The sequence below is a fragment of the Heteronotia binoei genome, chromosome 5, assembly GCF_032191835.1.
Source record: "Heteronotia binoei isolate CCM8104 ecotype False Entrance Well chromosome 5, APGP_CSIRO_Hbin_v1, whole genome shotgun sequence".
Classification (NCBI taxonomy): Eukaryota; Metazoa; Chordata; class Lepidosauria; order Squamata; family Gekkonidae; genus Heteronotia; species Heteronotia binoei.
Window position 1 is genome coordinate 136,400,556 of NC_083227.1, and position 23,437 is coordinate 136,423,992.

The following is a 23,437-nucleotide window of genomic DNA, read 5'->3' on the forward strand; positions in this document are numbered from 1 at the left end:
CAGCAAGCAGGCACATTGCCACATTCTGTACCAATTGGCGTTTCCAGGTCAGATTCAAGGGCAAGCCTGTGTAGAGTGAATTGCAGTTATCTAGATTGGAAGTGACAGTTGCATGGATCACTGTGGCCAGATCCTAGACAGAAAGGTAGGGAGCCAGCTGGCTTGCCTGCTGTAGAAGGCAGACCTGGCTACTGTGGTGACATGGGTCTCCATAAATTTGCATTGTTAATAAAGTCATTCAGTTCATTAATTGTCATTATCTCTTTTGATTACTTCAAAAGCTTATCATGGTAAATGGTATACAGACTGTTTAACTTAAAGGAATTTTATTCACATATTATTATACATGAATAAAATTACCAAGCGATAAAAATGAAATGAAATTATTACCTAAATCAAGTTACCCGTATTTTTCGCTCCATAAGACGCACCTGAGCATAAGACGCACCTAGTTTTTAGAGCCGTTTGTGTGAATTTAGAGGCATTTGTGTGAATTTTTTGCAGTATTCGCTCCTTAAGACGCACACACTTTTCCCTCCACTTTTTTGGGGGGGGAAAGTGAGTCTTATGGTGCAAAAAATACTGTAAATAAAATAGAACAAGTGGAAGGCACACAATCTAATCACATTTCAGTGTGGTAGGAAGGACATGAAATTGTGGAGATTGTAAAAAGTTTATCTCTGAGTGGATCATGATCATAATTTCTGAATGCCATATTTCTTAAAGTAATCAGTGTGGCATTAACTTGTTCCCTCCCCCCCCCCCAAAAAAAAAAACAAATACACTTGATGAATGAACCAGTTGATGATTGGCTAATGATTTGAATTGCCTCTTTCCTTTTGCACTGATGCTTGGCTCCAATCTAAATTGTCTGTACCTTATCTAAGTCCTCTTCTGTTAAACTTTGACTGTTCCATTTTTCCCTGTTACTGTTTGTTCTCTTACCTTCAGTATTAGCCTTCTATTTTGCTGTATTAGCCAATTACATTTTGTTTAAAGCTAATAATGAAAGATCTTATTTGCTGAAAATTAAAGGTGGCTGTTTTCTCTCTATTAGTTTCTTCTATACTGTGGTGGGAACTAGGATGCCAGAAGCATTTAAAGCTACATGGAGATAGATCAAGATGGATAGCCATGTTAGTCTGCCTGTAGCAGTAGAAAAGTGTAAGAATCCAGTAGTGTTTTGTATTGAGAGCGTCCAGCAAGCACCCATTGTGTGAGATTCTCCTTGCAGCTGCTTTCAGATTGGCTGCTCTTGCTGAGCCAGCCTATCAGGTAACATCTGTAGTATAATGCCCATATAAGGAAGGGATCCTAGCACCTGTGTTCTGATTGGTTTGTTATTGCTGGGGTTGTGTTTTGGGATTGGGTTTCTGTGTAGATAACTGTGGCTTGCCATGTGTGTGTATACTTGTTTTGGGTTCCAATAAACAGCTATGCTGAAATCATGCTAATGTCCAAACCCACTACTTAACAAGTAGCACCTTAAAGACTAACAAAAATTGTGGTAGGATATGAGCTTTCATGAGTCACAGCTCACTTCTTCAGATACCACCTGAGAGCATGTACAAGAATCTGAAGATATGAGCAGTATCTGGGACACAGATTTAGCTTTGGATCCCTTTTAGCCTTTGCCCCCCCAGTCGGAATGAAGAGACAGACACCAAGTGTTGGGTATAAAAACCGGGCCGCTTTATTAAATAATTAATCAACCTATAAGTGGCAGGGATGGGACCTGAACGGGACAAGCCCTGGGGTCACCCCCTGACCCCACCTTGTCCAAAGGGCGAGCCACCCTGCCCCCAGCACAAGCCCGCCGTATTCGGGTTGTAGCTGAGCGGCCAGGCCCCAGCCATTCTCCACCTGGGCTAGCATCAATCCCCCATGGAAAGATCTGCCCTGGTGAGGCTCTCCGTGATCTGCATTCCTCGCACTGAGCCGTGTAGCCCATATGCGGTTCATACAGATCACCCGCACCACTGGTGCTAGGCCATAGGTGCTCCCCTGAAAACACTGTGGCCAAAACATCCTCCAGCCACCAACAATGCCAAGCCTCTGCTTAGGCATTAGCGCCCCAACGGACGGCCCCGAGCCGACCGCAAACCGCCGTATCTCTTCTAAAAAGGCCCGGTTGCCCAACTCTGAAAGATGAACCCCATCCGGCCTATACAGGTCGGCATCCTCAACCCATATGGCCGGATGAGGGGGGAAAAATCTCCAAGCCATTCTCCATGGCTTTTGCAAGGCCCTATTAGCCTTGCGCCTAGCGCGCTCTATCCCACCAGGTGAAAGGGCACACCTCCAACTCCTGCGTGGCAATATAGCTGACCATACCAGGACCAGCCAAGAAGGACAAGCCGTGGGGTCACCCCTTGACCCCGCCTTATCCGGGAGGGCGAGCCACCCTGCCCCCAGCACAAGCCCGCCGAATTCGGGTTGTTGCTGAGCGGCCAGGCCCCAAGCCATTCACCACCTGGGCTAGCATCAATCCCCCAGGCTCTTGGTGATCTGCATTCCCCGCACTGAGCCGTGTAGCCCATCTGCGGTTCATACAGACCACCCGCACCACTGGTGCTAGGCCATAGGTGCTCCCCTGAAACCGCCCAGGTGAATGACCAAGATGTGCGGAGGTGCCCTCCTCCCCCTGCACTACAATGGCCTAGTCCCTGGCCAACACAGGCCCCGACGACCCAGCCATTCCCCAACTGCCCCGTCGCTGAGCCCAGCTGGGTGCCCATTGGAGACCTCCTGGCTTGATGGGCCGCCCGGAACACCCTGCTGTGCATGCAGATGAGAATACGATGCCTCTCACTATGAGCCACAGCACCTGAAAAACAGAAAATTGTCAGAACAGATGATGACCCCCAGGCGATAAAACCGTCACCCTCCAAAACTACCCCCTAGGTGACCAACGGTCGCACCTGGTTTAAAAAGCTGCCAACCGCCACAGGTCAACCAATTTTTGACGTCCCTGGCCTGGGGCGCCCACCCCGCAGTGTCAGTCCTAGACTGCACAACCAACTCGCTAATACATAGCGCCGAAAAAAGGCCATCAACGAGGCCGCTTGAAGCAGAGCGGCCCCGAAAGGGGAACTGCATAACCTGTGCCACGGAACCGGCCAACTATCATGCAGTCCCACGGTGCTCCCTAATGCCCGGAATTGGGAAGCTGCTATGTCGTATGCCCCTCTGTTAGTAGGTATTCTCAGCGAACCCATGTGCTTTACCAATAAAGACCAACGCCATCAGTTGGCCCCTAATAGTCCTCAACCCCAGACCTCTCTCTTACTGAAACACGCAGAATTGCATAATAAGAGCCGTCGGGATCGGCCAGCAATCCACTACCCAACTCCCAGAATTGGGAAGCCGCTCCATCATAAGCCCTTCTGGAACTAGGTTCTAAAGACAGTTGAATGGCCCTACTGGCTTCAGCTTCCCCAGTTACCAGAGGTCCAGGAGCATTCGCACCGGCTGTAGGTCCGCTGCCGGAACGAGCTGCCGAAAACGCTCCATCTATTGGCAAGATAGAGCGTCCGCCACCCCATTGCAGACTCCGGGTACGTGCCTTTCCAGGGACAAAATATTCAACCGGAGGCAACGAAGTGTGAATAACCAACCAGGTTCATCACTAGCACCAACTTAGAGGTCAAGGAGTTGATAACATGTACTACTGCCATGTTATCGCACCAGAGAAGCACAGAATGGTTGGCGAGTTGCTAACCCCAACGCCAAACGGCAACTAGAATAGGGACAAATTCCAAAAATGTCAGGTCCCTATTGAGCCCACTGTCCAACCATTCTGCAGTGTCCCCCAAAGTACGCTTCAAACCGGCAGATCCAAAAGCATCCAAGGAGATCTGAAGTCCAGCTTCGATCTTCAACTCCTCCCGCCAAAGGAGACACCGTTGAATGATTCCAGGAACCCCTCCCAAACCCAAGGTCCGCCCGCATTCCTGCGGTCACCTGGACCCGATGATGAGGGAGACGCAGATGACCCATAGCATCACAAAAACGCCCCAAAAAAGGCCCTGCCGGTGCCACCACTTGCATACAAAGTTAAGGTGACCCACAACTTGCTGTAACTCGAGCAGCAACACCTTGCGTTGCCTACCTCGGGGCAACCAACTGGCCCCCAAGATCAGCAACCTTAGTATCCGGCAGCTGAGACGCCTGCTGGTGGGTATCGGGCACGATGCCTAAAAATATAAGCACCGTGCAGGGCCCTTCGGTCGTCTGGGTAATGCGCCGTGTCATTAAGCCCGGTCTTTTCTGGTAGCGCCCACTCAACGAAGTAACTAAAGCGCTCGAATACGGCGCAGGACCGAGCAACCCATCGGGAGGGCACAATCCATATAGAATTTACCCTCAAAACAAAACCCAGGGGCTCGAAATCGTCAGGATGCACTTGCAAGAGGCGAAATGCCGACATGATGTTGCATTTTGCCATCTCAGCACCCATGCCACAACCCCACACCATTTTGACCGCCAGGTCAAAGGAAGTGCACTGTACTGAACATAATTCCACAGGAATGGCGTCACCTATCGGTGCCCTTTAGGGGTAGGACAAGTGATGAATGAGGCGATGTTCCCCGGGCACCTTCATAGGCACCACCCCCAGGGAGATACACGCAATGCCGTTACAGGTGGCATATCAGAGGTCCTAAGACCCTGCCCTCCGGACACTCTTTGGCGATCTTGGCCCTAACTATGCACTCAAGACCCACAACTGACCGAAGATTCGAAACCAGAAAGGGGGCCCTAGGCCCCTGATAAGGGATCCGGAACCCCTAAGAAAACCCGTCCCACAAATACAGGCCGTCCGCTTTACGTAGGTACTTTCTCAACAATCTATTAAGTACCCTCAGCCGGATGGGGCTGGGCCCCTTTTCCAGGGGGCTGCTGACCGCCGCAGCTGCCCCCGGGTCGACTACCCCCAGCTCTATTCTTTGACCTGCTGCAGGCAAAGAGGTGCACTGCAAAGTGGACACTCGCGCTTGAACTTGCAGGGTTTTCTGGGGCACACTCCCTTAGATGCGAACTCCCAGCATAACAGCCAGGATGGAACCGGCTGGCCCGCCGTGAGGCGGGGCCTGAAGAAAGCTGTTGTTGCTGCATCTGAACCAAGTGTCCGCTATCGGACCTATCCCCCAAGTTTGGCTTTGCCGGGACCATCGACTGCGGCCACAGCTGCTGGTTGACCTGGTCCCATGGCAACCGCGGGTTAACGGCGGCCCTCATGTGGAGGGCTTCGTCATACTGCAGCCAAGCTGCACCGATGAAATCCGCATACACCCAGAAAACAATATCCATGTACTGAAACAGTGCGGCCGTGTGGGCCGGCTGTGCCCTAGCAATGACGCCCGCATAATCAGGAAGCCGGGCAGCCAGTTTGCCCACGTCCTATCCACCTTTCTACGTTTAATTTTTCCTTTACTGAAAGAAAATTATAAATCCCCCTTTACCTGTAGGGGAAAAAAAGGGGGGGGGGGCAGTAAAGCAACATATGACCCAATGAAGCTGTTTGGGAGGCGAAGCCCGCAGATGTGCACTGGCCCACTGACTCAGCCTTGCCTTCCTTCTGGTTGAAGACAACCACCGATTTATACCCCACCCTTTTCTCTGAATCAGAGGCTCAGAATGGCTCACAAACCTCTCCATCCTCTCCCACCACAACAGACACCCTGTGACGCGGGTGGGCTGGGGGAGCTCACACTGAAGCTACCCTTTCAAAAGGATGAAGATATTGGATTTATATCCGCCCTCCTTTCCGAAGAGTCCCAGAGCGGCTCACAATCTCCTTTACCTCCCTCCCCCACAACAGGCACCCCGTGAGGTGGGTGGGGCTGGAGAGGGCTCCCATGGCAGCTGCCCTATCAAGGCCAACTCCTACCAGAGCTATGGCTGACCCAAGGCCATGCAAGGAGGTGCAAGTGGAGGAGTAGGGAATCAAACCCGGCTCTCCCAAAGTGTGAGGTCTCCAGGCCCTACCTGGAGGCTGGCAACCCTAATTGCCAGCCTCTGCATAACAGCTCTGGTATTCCTCAGTGGTCTCCCATCCAAGTATTAACCTGAGCAGGCCATGCTTAGCTTCCATGATCTGACAAGATCAGCTAGCCTGGGCCATTCAGGTGAAACGATAATAGTCAGCACCTTAACCACTACACCAAACTGGCTCCAAAGGAGACTTGAACGTATAAAATTATGAAGCTGCCTTATACTGAATCAGGCCCCCGGGTCCACCAAGGTCAGCACTGTCCGCACTGACTGGCGGCAGCTCCCATGGACTCAAGCTGTATTTTTAAAGCGATCCATCTGGACCCTCTATTGATTGAAGATGTCGGGAACTGAACCTAGGGCCTTCCGCTTACCAAGCAGATGCCCTGTAACTGGGCCATCGCCTCTTTCTGAGGCTGCAAGCGGAGGGGGGGGGGGCTACCCACAACTCATATGCTGCCCGCACTCCTCAGGCCACCCCTCTAGCGCAGCCGCTGGAAGGGAAAGGAAAAGGGGTGGGTGGGGGGAGGGCCACCCGGGGGGGGGAACCCGGCCTCACCGCATGCACCCCCGCTCAAGTTCCCCTCATTCCCGAACAAAACTAATTCACCACTCATGTGCAACTTAAAAGCTGTTCAGCGCTGCCCTGAGCTGCCCCGAACTGCTCCTTGCAGCCCCGACCAGGCTACTTTAAGAAGGGGCCCGCGCCGCACCGGCTTGCAGCTCGCGCGCACAAGCCTCGGCGATGCCAGAAGACATGGCTAATTAATAGCCGTCCAGCGCCGTCCCGAACTGCTCCTCGCAGCCACGACCAAGTAACGTTAAGAAGGGGGCCTGCGCCGCACCGGCTTGCCGCTCACGGACACAAGCCTTGGCCCAAACGACGTCGGAAGACGTGGCTCTCCCTACCGAGCTCCAGGGCCACTAAACGCACCTTTTGTCTCTCTTATGCTGCCAAATGGCCGCCGCACACGCCCCGCACACATCCTGTCTCTCTTTGTCGCCTTAAAAAGTCGACCCACAAAATGGCTGCCACACGCGTCGCAGGCCGAGCCCAGCAGCCGCTGCGCACCATCCGCCTCCCTTTGCCGCCTTACAAAACAGCCAGGCACCCAAAATGGCCGCCGCACGCGCCACCGGCCACTCTCGGGCCCCCGCACACTTCACCAGCCTGCAGGACAAAGCGAAGGCCACACAGACGCTCGCGCTTGCCACCGCTGCCTGCGCTGCAACCGCCGTCAGCGCCGCTCCGCTAGTGCTCGCGCCTAAACAAAGCCGACCGGCAACGTCCCTCACCGCTCCGAGGCCCAGCCGACCCAGCCTTAGCGCTCTTACACGTGGCTCTCTCTCAGAGAGCCCAAAAGAAACTGAGGAGCTCTGGGCGGGGCCGGGGCTTATATAGCCCCGATGCCACGCCCAGAAACAGACCCGGATATTCCGGGCCGAGCGTTCTGTGCTCCCTCCTTCCGAGGGGGCAAAGATGGCCCCCAGCCTGAACGCCGGCGATGCCGGCTTGGCTGGGAAGGGCCGGGCCAACCCTTTGAGATTGATCGTATTGTAACTGTTACCTTGAGGGGGGTGGGATTCCAAGTGAATTCACCAAGTGTTGGATTTGCCTTAGCTGGTGAAGTCTGTCTGCTGAAACAGGATAATCTTTTGGAGCAGTTGTGTGTACAGACATGAGCTCTAGTGTTAAATCAAATCTGTTGGCTCATGCTAGCTATTTCCTGAGCTTCAACCTCCACAATATGCAAAATGACATTCTTAGGCTGCTTTCAGAATTCAAAATAGGACAGATTTATTTTCCCACAACACCAGGTCACATAACTGTGGCCATGACAAACTATGAATGCTGAACTGTAGTAAAAAAGAAGCAATAGTGCATTATTTTTAAAAGTCATTGGCTCATCTCTGAGAACCAGTTTACACAACCATTAGAATCAACTAGTAACACTTCCGTCTGAATACTCTCCTGTGAAAAAAAACAAGCACATGTACACAAGTAGTGTGTAACAAAGAAATCTTCTATTTCATGTGCTCTTTACTTTTCATATGTATGAGAAGATGTTTTCATAGGGGGATATTCAGACATGAACCGTCCAACCAGAAGCGGAACACTCCCCAAAAAATTTCCATTTGATCCTATGAATAGTGTAAAGTGACCCAAGACCACGCCTCATTTTGGGCAGGAGCTCACAGGAGCGGGGCTGCTGAACCTCTAAATCAGGGGTGTCCAACCTTTTGGCTTCCCTGGGCCACATTGGAAGAAGAATTGTCTTGGGCCGCATATAGAATATACAAACACTAACGATAGCTGATGATGAGCTAAAAAAGGTCCTTGCATAATTTTCGTGATATCCGCCACCACATATAAGCAGAAGGGGCGGGGGGTCAGTAAAAAAATCATCCCATCCCTCCCAGAAACACAGGGCCTTAATGTCCTTTCTGCTTCCAAGTCCTGCTGCAGATGGCCCAGAGCTGAAACAGGAACCAGACTGGGCAATGCACTAAACCAGGAATAGGACTGGGAAAGGTCTAGCCTGGGGTAGGCAGCAGCCAGCAGCAGACCACCAGGCTACCTCAGTCACCCACTCCAACAATAAAAGGGGAAAAATGCATAACATCGGAAAATGTGCCAATATGGTGCCTGCCAGAAGCAAGAAGAACCTGGCCAGACTGCAGCAAGTCCCACCCAAGCACAGACAACTAGAGTGACTTCTGTAACAACTTCCACAAGACCAACCCCCGCCCCCCCCGCCCCCGCAGCTCTCACTCTCTTACCTGGAGTCCAGAGAGGTTTACTGCAGGCTGCTTACAGATGAACAGGAACACTGAAAATGTGGAACAGGCTCTGCTGACCAGTGAATAAGAGAGGCTCAACGAGGCTGCAATGCTCTCACTACCGCTAGTAGAATGTTTGTATCTGGTGAGCCTCTATGTAAGTGTTGTGTAGAACCTACCTACTCTTAAAACTGGCCAACTGAGAGCCTGATCCACTATGACAGCACTTTACACCAACAAATCGGGATAGATCCAGGAGGGAAATGGCGGGAGGGGGGTGGTGGTCACCCACTCTGCCTTTTTAAACTTTTATCTCCAGAGACTTCTGGGTGGTGGTGAGGGGGAACCACCTGTTTCTGTGTATCTCTTTTCCAGTCCCAGCTACAGAGAAGGGTAAGGGTATTCTGGAACTCCCACAGTGAAGAGATGGAGGGGGAATGCAACAGAATCTACCCGAGGCAGTGGAGCATTTTGGGGACAGCAAACCTAGCTCCACACACCTCACCTCCAACCTTCACAGAGAGCGGCCAGCAGCCCTCCTCCCCCTGCTCTGGCACCCTCTCTGGTGATAGGGGGGAAAAGCAAGCTGGAGGAAAAAGCAACCAGATGTAGCCTCAGTCCCAGGATCTGCTGCTGCTGCAGCACACAGTTTCAGGTACTGTTTTAAGAAAGTTTAAGGGTTTGTGTTGGGGCCGCATTCAAAGCCATCCTGGGCCACATGCTCTAAATTTGGACAAATTTGGACAAGCTTGCTTTAAATTTAATTATGCTCTTTCTTTCTTACTCCCCTTCCCCCCAAAAATGCTTCTGGGCACAGTTGTTCAAACCCTCTGTGGAATTTTGCTGAACTCTAAGATTTGACAATTTTTTAAAAAATTTTCCCCCAGAAAAAATGGGAAATTTTAATGAAAGACTCTGTTCCTGCAGTGCAAACTCCCCTGACATATTTTTCAGTTATTGAATAATTGTCATTTGTACGAAAAACCCTGTCAGGAATTGTTTCGCAGATTCTCCCCTCCTGCTGTCAATCAGAACAATTTGTCTTTCTGTTGATTTTTCCAGAATGGCTCTAATTCAGAAATTACCTATGTTGTTGCAAAATGTTTGGCCACCATTCTCCAACACAACTCTGGCTATGCTTGATTCTGACATCTTGTCTATCCAAATCTTCTTCTGTATTTTATGCTATGCCATTAAATGTAACATTCATCAGATGAGGAATCCAGCACAGTGAGCAAAGCCATACATAGCTGAGCAGAGCCATACATAGCTGGTAGGCAGTGGCCCAGAATGTAACATGGTACAGATTTAAGAACCAATGACAGTGAAGTAAAATTGTCTGGTAGAATGGTTTAGAATGTAAAATGGTGCAATGACAGAATTTTCCTTGGTTGCCTTGCACAGATGGCAGAACTGACAGCAGCTAGAAGATATGGTTGGGATGTTTCCTTTAAACTTCTAATTTCCCTGCTCTCCTAAACTGTTCCAGCCCACTTAAACAGAGTCTGTCTACTTTTTTCCCCACTCAGAGCCTAAAAAGGCTGCACTTCCTTTTCACATACCTCCCCCGCCCCAATTAGGCAGGGAACCCAGTCTTCCTGATGAGGCTGAAGTTGAGTCCCAGTTCTCAGTTCCTTATTTGTTTCTCATTTGTGACTTATTCATGAATTCAACCAAAAACACTGAGAAGAGTTTGAAAGCTCTGAATCCCAAAATAAGGTCTGGATCACCACACATCATACATCCCCAGGTTCACGGGACTCTCCCCTTCAAGAGGATATATGCTGTTTCCTGGTCAAGGTTGGCAGGTTTATGTTGGAAATATCTGGAGACTTTGGGGGTGGCTTTGGGAGAGGAGAGTGGCCTCAGCATGGTATAATGCCACAGAGTCCATCCTTCAAAGCAGCCATTTTCTCCAGGGGAGCTGATCTCTGCCAGCTGGAGATCAGCTGTAAAAGTGGGATATCTCCAGGCCCCACCTGGGGGTTGGAAACCCTATATCCTAGTCCAAAGTGCAGTTCTTGTGCCAGCTTCTCCAAAGCAGGGTGCCCCTAGGACAATCACATAGGCAGACACTTGGGCCATGATGCTCCCCAAAATACTCTTTGGACCACCCCAAATGACACATCCCAACACTCTGGAGTCTCCCCTACAAGATGACATACAGTGGCACACTGTTTGAATTGCCCCCAAGAAGCCGGTATTTCAAAAATATTGAATAAGGAACTGGAATGACTCCACACCCTCTGCACCCCAGATAAGGTTTGGACCGCAGTACTTCATACACTCCCATGTTCAGCAGACTCTCCCCCTCAAGAGGATATGTGCTGTTTCCTGGTCCAAAGTGAAGTTGTTATGCCAGCTGCTCCAAAGTGCTGTGCCCCCAGGACAATCATACAGGCTGACATTGGGAACTGGGAAGCAACTTTAGCCTTGTGTCTTCCTGCAGTCTGGATGGACACTTGACCAGACCCATTTCTGAACAGTTAAGGAGCTTTGCACAGCCACTGAGGCGCATGACATGATTTTTGTCATGTAGGACTGACTGAGCTACAGTGATCAGAATTCAAGCTGCAACTATCTCTTCATTTTACCTGCTTCTTATGATCTCCACATTAATAAGAAGGTAACCCTATACAGGGGTCATTTTATAGAGGAAAAGGTGCAGGATATCAGAGAGTGTGGCATATGCAGATGAGTTATGCTAATGAGAGAATAAAAGAGAAAGTTATAACATATGAGAAAGAAAGAAAGAAAGAAAGAAAGAAAGAAAGAAAGAAAGAAAGAAAGAAAGAAAGAAAGAAAGAAAGAAAGAAAGAAAATAGATGGGGAGGGAGAAGGAATGAAGGAATAGAGAGGAAGGGGAAACAGTGAAACAAAAAAGAAAAATAGGGAAGGAGGGGAAAGAGGGGAAAGAGAGAAAGAAGATGGGGACAGAGGAAGAGAGAAGGGAGGGAGGGAGGGGAAAGGGAGGGAGGAAGGAGGGAAGGAAGGGGAAAGAGAGAAAGAAAGAAGATGGGAATGGAGGAAGAGAGAAGGAAGTAAGGAATGAAGGGTGGGAGGGAGGGGAAGAGAGTGAGAAGGGAGGGAGGGAGAGAGTGCCCAGCCACCCAGCCCCTCCCAGATAGCCTGGGAAATGCAGGGTGGGGGAGATCTTCCCTGTGCTTCTGCAGACTGGCTACAGAAGCAGAAGGAAAGCCCAACCAGCTGGGATCTGTGCACAGCAGGGAGATTTCTCCCAGCTGCACACAGACCCCTGGCTGAGGGGAGGGGGCGCTGGAGGTTCAGGAGGTGTGCTCCTGCTGAATCCAACCCTTGACTCTATATGTATTTAATAGGGAGATTACCTATTCTGATTACCTTGTGCAGAGTTCAATGTCAAGGATTGATTGTGAAGGACTGGAAAAGTAAACATAAAGAATTATGCTGGGAACATTTTCTGCTTTTACAGTCCCTACACACAAACAAATTAAACATGCCTTCCTCTGAGTAAAATCCTTAGTCAAAGTCAATATTGTCTCCTCTGTCCAGCAGTGGGTCCCAGGGTCCCAAGCAGAGGCCTTTCACATCACTTGCTACTTTTTAAAGTTCTGATGCTCAAGACTGAACCAGGGATCTCCTACATCCAGAGCAGTTGATACTACAGTCTCTCCTCTGATCTCTGTACTCTGGAAAAAACATCCATTAATTTTGTATTAGTCACATGAAAATTTTCCTTATCCAACTGCTTGTAGCATCCAAATCCAGTTGCACGATTCATAGTCTGCCAAGAAAACGTCGTGAAGCGACATCACCTCATGGGTTGGTAACAACTCAGTGCTTGCACACGGGACTACCTTTACCTTTTAGAGAAAGAATTAACCCATAACATTTTTAACAGTTGCATTTTTTTATTTACAGTTTTTTTTATTTACAGAATTTATACTCCACGTTTTTGCCCTCATCAGGATCACTAAGGTGGGTAACAAACTGAAAACATACGTGATACAAATACATCTTAAAAACCATTTTAAATCAAAGAACATGCCATTAAAATGGCTTTAGAAATTATGCTGCTTCTGGAGCATGCCATTTATGAATTAACCTTCCGTCTCTTTCTAATCTATGGAATGAAAATAACCATTTTGAATAGTACACAAGTAAAAATGCTTCACATATTGTGGCTGTAGATACTGGAATGGTGTTCATTAATTTCAAATCAGAATATGAAACATGGGTTTTCAATTAGACATTATTGTGTTATATTTGGACTAATTTAATAGTCATTGCCTCTCCCCAGGCAGAGGGCTATGGAATTTTACCAAATGATTATCAGCGCCCTCATCAAATGATGATTTCTGAGATATCTGGAAGTCATGACACTTCAACTAGTAATAATGATCATTATAATCATTATAATGTCTATGGCTAAGCACTATTCAAAAGGAATGATAAAGGGTAGGCCTTTGCCCAAGACAACTAAGGATGAGGGAGAAGACACATGAAGGGAGGAGTTGAAGAACAGACAAAAGATATATTTCTAAGTACTTTTTATAATAATTGAAGTGATGGTGCTATGCAGGGAACAGCAGAGAAAATATTGCAGAAGAAAAAGAGGAAAAGCATGGAGATGTGAAATAGATGAAGAAATCTTAGGTTTGGAAACTAACAACAACAACAAAACCCAACAGAGCTAAGCAAATACAGAAAAAGTTGGGGAGGGGGGAATCAGAGAGCTCATGTAGCTGTAGTGGTTAGAATGTTGGGTGAAGACTGGGTAAATCTGAGTTCAAAGCCCACTTTGGAGGTTCTAACCATACTTTATAAAACAGTTTGAGTCCAGTGGCACATTTAAGACCAACAAAATACCAAAATTAAACTACCAAAATTAAACTTTGTTGGTCTTAAAAGTGCCATTGGCCTCAAACTTTGTTCTTGTCAAGGAACTGAACCTTTCGTTCAATTCTTGGTTCTTTCAGTACAAACAGGACCTCATATTAATCTCTAGGTCTGCAAATGGGTCGAAGAGGCCAAATGGAAAATAACTGGCTGTGTTGGAGGGCTGGCAAATCGACCTTGTGACCTTTGGACAGCCATTCTGGTATAGAGGGAAACCATTTGTTTACCAGGACAGGACTTGGCGCCAATGCATCTTTCAGTTGGTGCTGTGATTTATACTACACCAGGTAGTATAAAGATTGTAGATAACCTCCATCCTATCATAAAGAGACCCCCTTACGGTCCATCTGTTGGTAACAAGCTCATGTCAACATAACATCGCTGGTCTGATTTTTGATTGGGCAAAAATCTTAGGCCTTAAAACTGTTAGTCTCTCTGGTCTTTGTTGTAGCTAGCCCCAACTATCATGAAGTGATGAGCTAATCTCAGAATGGATCAGGCTCTGCCTAGCAAGATGCTCATTGGACAGAGAGATATGGAATGCTGCCTGACTTCAGCCCAGAAGGGTATCATCTGAATTTTTGTTTTACTGTGGAGTTAGTCTCTTAAGTGTAGCCCCATGGTGCAGTGGTAAAGCTGCAGTACTGCAGTCTGACCTCTCTGCTCACGACCTGAGTTTGTTCCGGGCAGAAGCTGGGTTCAAGTAGCTGGTTCAAGGTTGACTCAGTCTTCCATTCTTCCGAGGTTGGTAAAATGAGTACCCAGCTTGCTTGGGGGAAAGTGTAGATGACTGGGGAAGGCAATGTCAAACCACCCTATAAAAAGTCTGTCAAGAAAATGTCGTGATGCAACTTCACCCCAGAGTTGGAAACGACTGGTACTCACAAAGGGGGCTACCTTTACCTTCTACCTTCAGTCTCTTAAAAGCAGCTTCTTTGTTTTAGTCTTCACCACTAATGTTATTTTGGAATATTCTTGCACTTTAATAAATAACTCTTGATTCTATTTGTAGTTCTGTGCTTTAAATGCTTCAATCCTAATTCTAGTATCTTAGACTTTAAGACTTCACCTTCCAGGTTAATTGTTTTGGAAACTCATTCTGCAAGTAGCCTACCTTGCAGGGCTGACTTTCTTGATTAATCCTAGTAAAGGTAGAAGCTTCCCCTTTAGTTTCTGATTGTGTAGGCAGTCCAAGGGGCTGGTGACACATACCAGAGTTGGTGAGTGTGTGGACACCGCTTCCCCAGGGTTTCATAATTTTGTGCTCTAATAGCATGTACCAAGAATCTCTTGGATTGGGGATTCTTGACAGTTCTATTGCTTCAGACCAACACCACTACCCACCTGAATCTACACTTTATAAAATCCTTGGGTTGGATCCAGTGAGTATCCTGCTGGGAACTCAGTTTCCAGGTGCATGGGAGACTGATTCAGATTGGGACTTTGGTATATACGGAGAAGGGGATGATCTGACCTGAACTTGCCCCAGTGGGTGTTATTTGTCTAACTGAGAAAACCTAAATATACTCTTAGTACCATGGGCTCCCAATTGAACAAATAATATACCCTTGCCTTTTCAGGTGAAGAAACTGATGTAGGGGCTGAAGTTGGTTCCTTATTCACAGATCCTTATTCATTCCTTATTCATGAATTCAACCAAAAACACTGAAGAGAGTTTTAAAGCTCTGAACCCCAAAATAAGGCCTGGACCCCCATATATAATACACCCACTTGTTCAGGGGACTCTGCCCTTCGAGAAGACATGTGCTGGTTCCTGATGCAAAGAATGGTTCTCGTGGCAGGTGTTCCAGAGCAATGTGCCTCTAGGACACTCAAAGAGGCAGACAGTGGAGGCAGACTGTACCCCAAAACAATGTTTGGACCACCCCAAGTGACACATCCCCACGCTCAGCACACTATCCCCTGTAAGAAGACATGCAGTACTGCCCGGTTCAAACACTGGTTCTGGAACCACAAGCTTCTATTTGGAGTGCCACCTAGAAGCCTGTATTTCAAAGGATATTTGAATAAGGAACTATTTTGATTGATTGCCCTCTACACCCCAGAAAGCAATATGGACCACCCAATGCCATACACCCCCACATTCAGAGGACTCTGCCCTTCTAGAAGACATGTGCTGCTTCATGGTCCAATGAGCGGTTCTCGTGTCAGCTGCTCCAGAGCAAGGACCCCCCAGGACACTCAAAGAGGCAGACACTGGGGCCAGGCTGTACCCCAAAACAATGAATAGGGATTGATCGTCCTCCAAGCTTCAAATCTTAAAGGCTGTATGCATGTAAGAACTTCTAATTCTTTTTTGGTTACTGTTAGCCTTCTGGTTCCATACAAAATCAGACAAATTAAATGGCGTGATACCCCGTTGCTCCAGCTGAACCCATGGGAGCGAAGGTGAAATAAGACCTCTTAAAAGGGAAGCTAGGTTAGCTGCCTCATAATAGTGAAGAAGATTGGGCACCCTAAGCCCCCATGGTGAGTTGGTCTGATAAGGGTTCTTTGATTGATACGGGAACGCTTTTTGGCCCATAAGAATTAAGTTCTTTTTGCCATGTGTCTATATATTTACTAGGGATTTCAATTGGTAAGGTTCAAAACAGGTAAAGATATTTGGGGAGGATAAAGTGTTTAATAAGTTCTAATCTATCTGTCCAAGTTAAGTCATGGCATTCCATTATTTTATAGAGTTCCTGATTTCCGTTTGCAGGGTTAAAAAGTTTTCACTTAGTAGTTGTGTAAAAGCTGCAGGAATACTTACCCCTAAGTATTTCCATCTTTTGGATATCCAATTAAAGGGAAAAGACTGTTTGATTATATCTACTTGTGATTTTGGTAGGTTTATCGGGTAAATGTCCCACTTAGCTTGGCTGAAGGATAATCCCAAAATTGTGCTGAATTGTTGCAAAACTGCCTATGTCTCCGTTAAGGATTCTAAAGGGTCAGTTAAGCAAATGACAATGTCGTCAGCATATAGAACTATTTTGTGTGTACAATGTTCCATGGTTATGCCCTTAATGGAAGGGTTTGAGCGGATAGCCTCCGCCAAGGGCTCAAAAGCTAGAGCGAAGAGGAGCGGGGACAGGTGTGAGGAAAAGCCCCCTACTTTTCATACATATGGACATCATGATCACCAGTATGGTTGCCAGGGTGCCTGGAGTTTTGACTCTCACACATCTGCTCTAAGAAGTGGACTTTGCTTACAGTTTCTGTGGATACTATAAGCCTCAGCTTTGCAGCAGCATTCTACATCTCTGAAGGGTGTTAGCCAGAACTACAGACATGCTCCAGCTGCTCCTTGTGTGCCCAGTCTTGGCCACTGCAGTGGAAGAAGCCAGGCCACCATGTTTCCAGCCTGCTTCCATGAACCAAAGGCTTAACACCACCAGAATCCAACTTGCTTTCCTAATCCAAGCATACCCTGCCAGGCTGGACTCATTCCTTCTTAGTGGGAAAGTCACATGTACACACCCTGAGCCTGCAAGCAACCCATTTGCCTCATGAATGGATTAACAGCTCCACTGTTGATCCTAATTGCTCAGCAATACCAGAACAATAACTCTTGCCCAGCAGAAGATGAGATAAGAGGAAGAACATCTCCTGTCTTCATCAAGTCTTTTTGTCTTACCCGGGTGATACCTAGGCCAGTATTTGATTCCCTATTGTCACCTTTCCAGATAATCCCATTTAAACTTAAGTATCCAGCCATTCCCATTCTCACCCCAGTCTAATACCTTGGAGCCGCCCCAGGCAGCATTGCAGCTTGGAAATTTCCAGGTTCACCGGACTAAGGTGAAGTTCATTGGCCCAAACTGGCATCCAATTAGGTGTCAGCAAGGGACTCACCATTGGCTCTGCTAATGTCCAGCCTTCATGGTCATCACAGAGCCTCCCCTTGCTCCTCCCCAAGACCTCCCAGCCCCTGAGGGTCTAAGGGAGTCTATTTAACCTCTGACCCAACTCCACTCATGTGTGCATCTAACAGTATCCCAGTTCCGCTGTCTAGATCCATCCCCAATTCTGGCCACAGTTTTGGGTCCATTTCCCCTGTCCTCTTAAGTCGCCATTGGAACCTTCCTGGAAGACTACGATGGTAAATATCGCCCTGTCTGTTTATCCATATATGTTCCCCTATCGATCTATCTATATTTCCTAGACCTGTGTGAATGTGTGATTGTTTTGTATTTTTATCTTGTGTGAAAGAACTATTATTCCAAATAAATTACAATTGGTTTTTATTAAATTAGAGTCCTTTTATTGAGCATTTACTATCTGGATGGTTGAGCCTGGTATACATTTGGTAAAAAGATTCCTATTAAGCCGGGTGTCCACCTAACTAATTCCCCAACCTCGTTTTGAGGGCATTTGGCTTAACACAGGGGGCAGCCCTGCCTTGTCCCCCTCTGTAGCGAGATTGATTTTGAGGAATAACCATTAATCAGTAGTTTGGCCGAAGGGTTGTTATATAAGGCATGGATTGCATTCTGAAATTTAGCGCCTAACCCCATATTATTTATTACCATTTTCAAATATGGGACCTCTACGCTGTCAAGCGCCTTGGTGGCATCTAGTGAAAGAAGCAGGACCTCTTGTCGGTTAGTTTTACACTGAGAAATAATATTTAAAAGCCGTCATATAATATCAACAATATTTCTCTTATATATAAAGCCAGTTTGATCTGGCTTTATATAGTCAGGTAAGATGACCTTTAATCTATTAGCCACTATCTTGGTGAAAATTTTGTTGTCCACAATTAGCAAAGATATTGGGCGATATGAGGCAGGGTCCTAGCAATCTTTGTTTGGTTTGGGGATTGCTATAATGTTTGCTTCTGACCAAGTGTTGGGCATGGAGCCAGATTCTAAAATGTGATTGCATAATGTTGTCAAAGGGCCTACCAGTTCTGTTTTAAAGATTTTGTGATATTCCAGGGGAAGGCCATCTCTCCCTGGCGCAGTGTTTGATTTTAGTTGTTGTATAGTTTCAATTACCTCTGAGGGTGTGATAGCCTTTTCCAGCATTTGTACATGAGGGTAGCTCAACCGTGGCAATAAACTCTTTTTTTAAAAAAAATCCTGCATTTTAGTCATTTCGGGTTTTGTGGAGGTGTATAGCTTGGTATTGTCTAAGGCCTTATCAGAAATAAAATTAAAGTCCCCACCAAGGATAACATTTTCAGATTGCATATTTTGTAGTTGTTGTAAAGCCTGTTTCAAGAAGTCTAACTGGTTCAAATATGGAGCATAAAGTGTTGCTAATGTTAAGGGAAGCCTATCCAAGTAGCCTCTAATCAGTAAAAACCTTGAGGGTCAGATAAGGAGTCCTGAAGTTCAAACTGGAGGTGTTTAGCTATCAATATGACTACCCGCCTTGATTTTGAGTTTCTGGGAGCTGTAATTTGCATTGGGAACCAAGAGGACTTTCACAGGATGGTCTTTGGATTTCAAAAGAGTCTCCTGGAGAAACAAGATCTCCGGTTTGTCATAATTTGTTTTAATATACGCTTTTGTTTGATTTTGTTGTTCAAACCATACACATTGTAAATCATAATCTTAAGGTGATTCATCTTATACCCCAGAAACTTCTGATACTCTTAAGACTGATCCCTAATTTTCCAAGCTAGTTAAGTTTTCTAATTAAAATACCCTACTTATATTCCTATAATAACATTATAAACTTTAACTTTCAAATTCTTATCTACTGTATTTTTTGGATCATAAGATGCACTTCCCCCCCAAAAAGTGGGGGGGAAAGTGTGTGCATCTTATGGAGTGAAGGTACGTACCTTCCTCCCAGGAGGGGGGGCGATCCGCTGCCTCCGCCTCCGAAATACCAAATAGAAATACCAAAAATAGAAATACCAAATAGAAATACCAAATAGAAATACCAAAAATAGAAATACCAAAATAGAAATACCAAAAATTTCCGTCTCGCAAATTACAAATTTGGCTACCAAGTTCAAAAGGTCTGAATTTTCTCTCTTATTTAAACTTTGTTCTGTTTTCTTCTGAGCTTCCCAGGCCCAGATATAGATTTTTAAAGAATTTTTCCCCTTTAAAAAAATGACGAAATTTTTGACTTCACCAATTTGAAATCTGACGGTCAGGTTCAATAAAGCAGAGCTTGCCCTTTCCAGCAAGCCTAATTTCACTGGTTTCTGAGCCTCCAAAGCCAAGATATTTATCAAAAAAGTCTTCAAAAATTCCAAAATGGCGGCCGCGATTTTTTCCCCTTTAAAAATTTTTTCCCCCTTTTAAAGTCACCCCAGGAGCCCACCAATAATGTAGTCAATAGCTCTTGTCCTCTTACCCTTTTTCCCGTCGCTTCTGTCAATTTTTAAAGTCCCAAATCTTTTTAAAACAATGTTTTAAATTGGACCTCCCAGCAATGGCTGCCGATGTTTCTCTATGATATAGAGTAGGCTTTTTTCTTTACTACTTCCTGTCTCTGTCACCTTCAACTCTCATGGAAATCTCACGATACTTGATGCACTTCCTGTCTTGCTCAGAAGAGTTGCAGAACTGTTCCAGTATATTCCAATGCAACGTGGCTGTTTACTCTTCACAAACCGCAAACCGCAAGTAGACAAAACTATGATCTCTTTTCAATTTTTAGCAGTTTTTAACACTGTCTTTGGTATTATAACAGTCCAAACTTCTCTATTTCCTTCTTCTAATTGCAAGCTTTATATTTTCCCTTTCTTCCCACCTTTAATACGTCCCTTTAGTCTGTAAATAGCTCCGGAGTGAAAAAAGAGCTTCTGTACCTTTTTTTCTCCACTTATCCAAGTTCCACTGGTCTTCCAAAACTTTAGTTGGTTAGAAATGTCCCAGAAGGTTAGGATTCTGACGAGCTTATGCCAAATCAATGACTCTGAAAGATCTTGCAGACGATAACTATGCAAACTTCTGAGACCCCTCAAAGCCTCAAAGGAACCCTCTACGGGGCTCCTTTTCAGCCAAGGTAAATCTCTTCCAAAGTTTTTAGTGCAAGTCTTGGACCTTTCTCTCACTGAGAAAGGTAGGCAGTGGGCTTTGATTTGCCCTCCACTACCCCGAACAAGACCTTCAGCTTGCTCCCGATGCGAGAGACAACTCAGCTCGCCATTTTCCTCCCCGGAAGTCTCGAATAAGGAACTATTTTGATTGATTGTCCTCTACACCCCAAAAAGCAATATGGTCCACCACATGCCATATACCCCCACGTTCAGGGGACTCTGCCCTTCTAGAAGACATGTGCTGCTTCATGGTCCAATGAGCGGTTCTCATGCCAGCTGCTCCAGAGCAAGGCCCCCCGAGGACACTCAAAGAGGCAGACACTGGGGCCAGGCTGTACCCCAAAACAATGAATAGGGATTGACCGTCCTCCAAGCTTCAATTCATGGTAACAAACTGGGATCTCTAAATTTGAATTCATTCTCAAGTTCACAATGATGCACCCATCAGGGCTCAGTGGATTCTTACCTCACCTTTGATGTTAATGTACCACACCCAAGTCCCAAACATCATTCTAGTTTGCCATTATTTTGACTGCAAAATAGTGAAATTAACAAATTGAAAGAGCAATTGGTCTGGATAACATTTGCGTGGGACAACAATAAAAGGTGGATCCAAGTGGGCAGCCGCGTTGGTATGAAGCAACAGAACAAAGCAGTAGGCAAGTGCACCTTTAAGACCAACTAAGTTTTATTCAGAATGTAAGCTTTTGTATGCTCTAAGCAGACTTCATAAGACAAAATTGGAATGGCAAGTCATCTTTAAATATAAAGAAAGTGGGCAGTGAGTTGGTATGGGAATGTTTTTCAGCAGATTAAAAGAATCACAAATTGGGGTCTGCGTTTGTTTGTGATTGAAAGCAGACATGTCAAAGGTGTGAAGTACCATAAATCTGGGTGACACTCTGGCTTCCTTAGCGTAAATGGAAGTGATAAAAGCTGTCTATTGCTAGCAAGCAGGGGTAAACTAATCTCAAAGGTATTAAACTAATCTCAAAGGTATTACCCTGGACAGTTTTTGTATGTGATTGGTCGTTGACTGAAGACTAAGGTAGATGTGAATTGTGCAATTTAGTGTGTTAGAATAGGTATTGATAGGTGTTGATAGATCTATAGATTAGGTTAAAATAGAAATTTAGGATAGGTGATAAAAGCTGTTGATTGCCCTATTGCTAGCAAGCAGGGGTAAACTAATCTCAAAGGTATTACCCTGGACAGTTTTTGTATGTGATTGGTCGTTGACTGAAGACTAATGCAGATGTAAATTGTGCAAATTAGTGTGTTAGAATAGGTATTGATAGATATATAGATTAGGTTAAGATAGAAATTTAGGATATTAGGGTAGATAATAAGAATTACCGTATTTTTCGCACCATAAGGCGCTCCGGACGATAGGACGCACCTTCCTCCCGGGAGGGGGGGCGATCCGCTGCCTCCGCCTCCGATCCCGGCGCTTCCCCCGCACCTGCCTGCCTGGCTCCAGCTTCTTCCAGCAAGTGCTGGGATCGCTCTACGTGGCCCCACCGCAAACCCAGCGCTTCACGAGCGCCGGCTGTGGAGAGGGCAGCGTGCTTCCTCCTTGCCTGCCTGCCTGGCTCCAGCTCTGATGCTTAAAGCAAGCACTGGGATCGGAGGGCGGAGGGAGTGATCCTGGCGCTTGCTGTAAGCATCAGAGCTGGAGCCAGGCAGGCAGGCAAGGAAGAAGCACGCTGCCCTCTCCACAGCCGGCGCTCGCGAAGCGCTGGGTTTGCGGTGGGGCCGCGTGGAGCGATCCCAGCGCTTGCTGGAAGAAGCTGCAGCCAGGCAGGCAGGCGCGGGGGAAGCGCCGGGATCGGAGGCGGAGGCAGCGGATCGCCCCCCCTCCCGGGAGGAAGGTGCGTCCTATCGTCCGGAGCGCCTTATGGTGCGAAAAATACGGTAATTCTTATTATCTACCCTAATATCCTAAATTTCTATCTTAACCTAATCTATATATCTATCAATACCTATTCTAACACACTAATTTGCACAATTTACATCTGCATTAGTCTTCAGTCAACGACCAATCACATACAAAAACTGTCCAGGGTAATACCTTTGAGATTAGTTTACCCCTGCTTGCTAGCAATAGGGCAATCAACAAACAGCTTTTATCACCTATCCTAAATTTCTATTTTAACCTAATCTATAGATCTATCAACACCTATCAATACCTATTCTAACACACTAAATTGCACAATTCACATCTACCTTAGTCTTCAGTCAACGACCAATCACATACAAAAACTGTCCAGGGTAATACCTTTGAGATTAGTTTAATACCTTTGAGATTAGTTTACCCCTGCTTGCTAGCAATAGACAGCTTTTATCACTTCCATTTACGCTAAGGAAGCCAGAGTGTCACCCAGATTTATGGTACTTCACACCTTTGACATGTCTGCTTTCAATCACAAACAAACGCAGACCCCAATTTGTGATTCTTTTAATCTGCTGAAAAACATTCCCATACCAACTCACTGCCCACTTTCTTTATATTTAAAGATGACTTGCCATTCCAATTTTGTCTTATGAAGTCTGCTTAGAGCATACAAAAGCTTACATTCTGAATAAAACTTAGTTGGTCTTAAAGGTGCACTTGCCTACTGCTTTGTTCTGTTGCTTCATACCAACGCGGCTGCCCACTTGGATCCACCTTTTATTGTTGTCCCACGCAAATGTTATCCAGACCAATTGCTCTTTCAATTTGTTAATTTCACTATTTTGCAGTCAAAATAATGGCAAACTAGAATGATGTTTGGG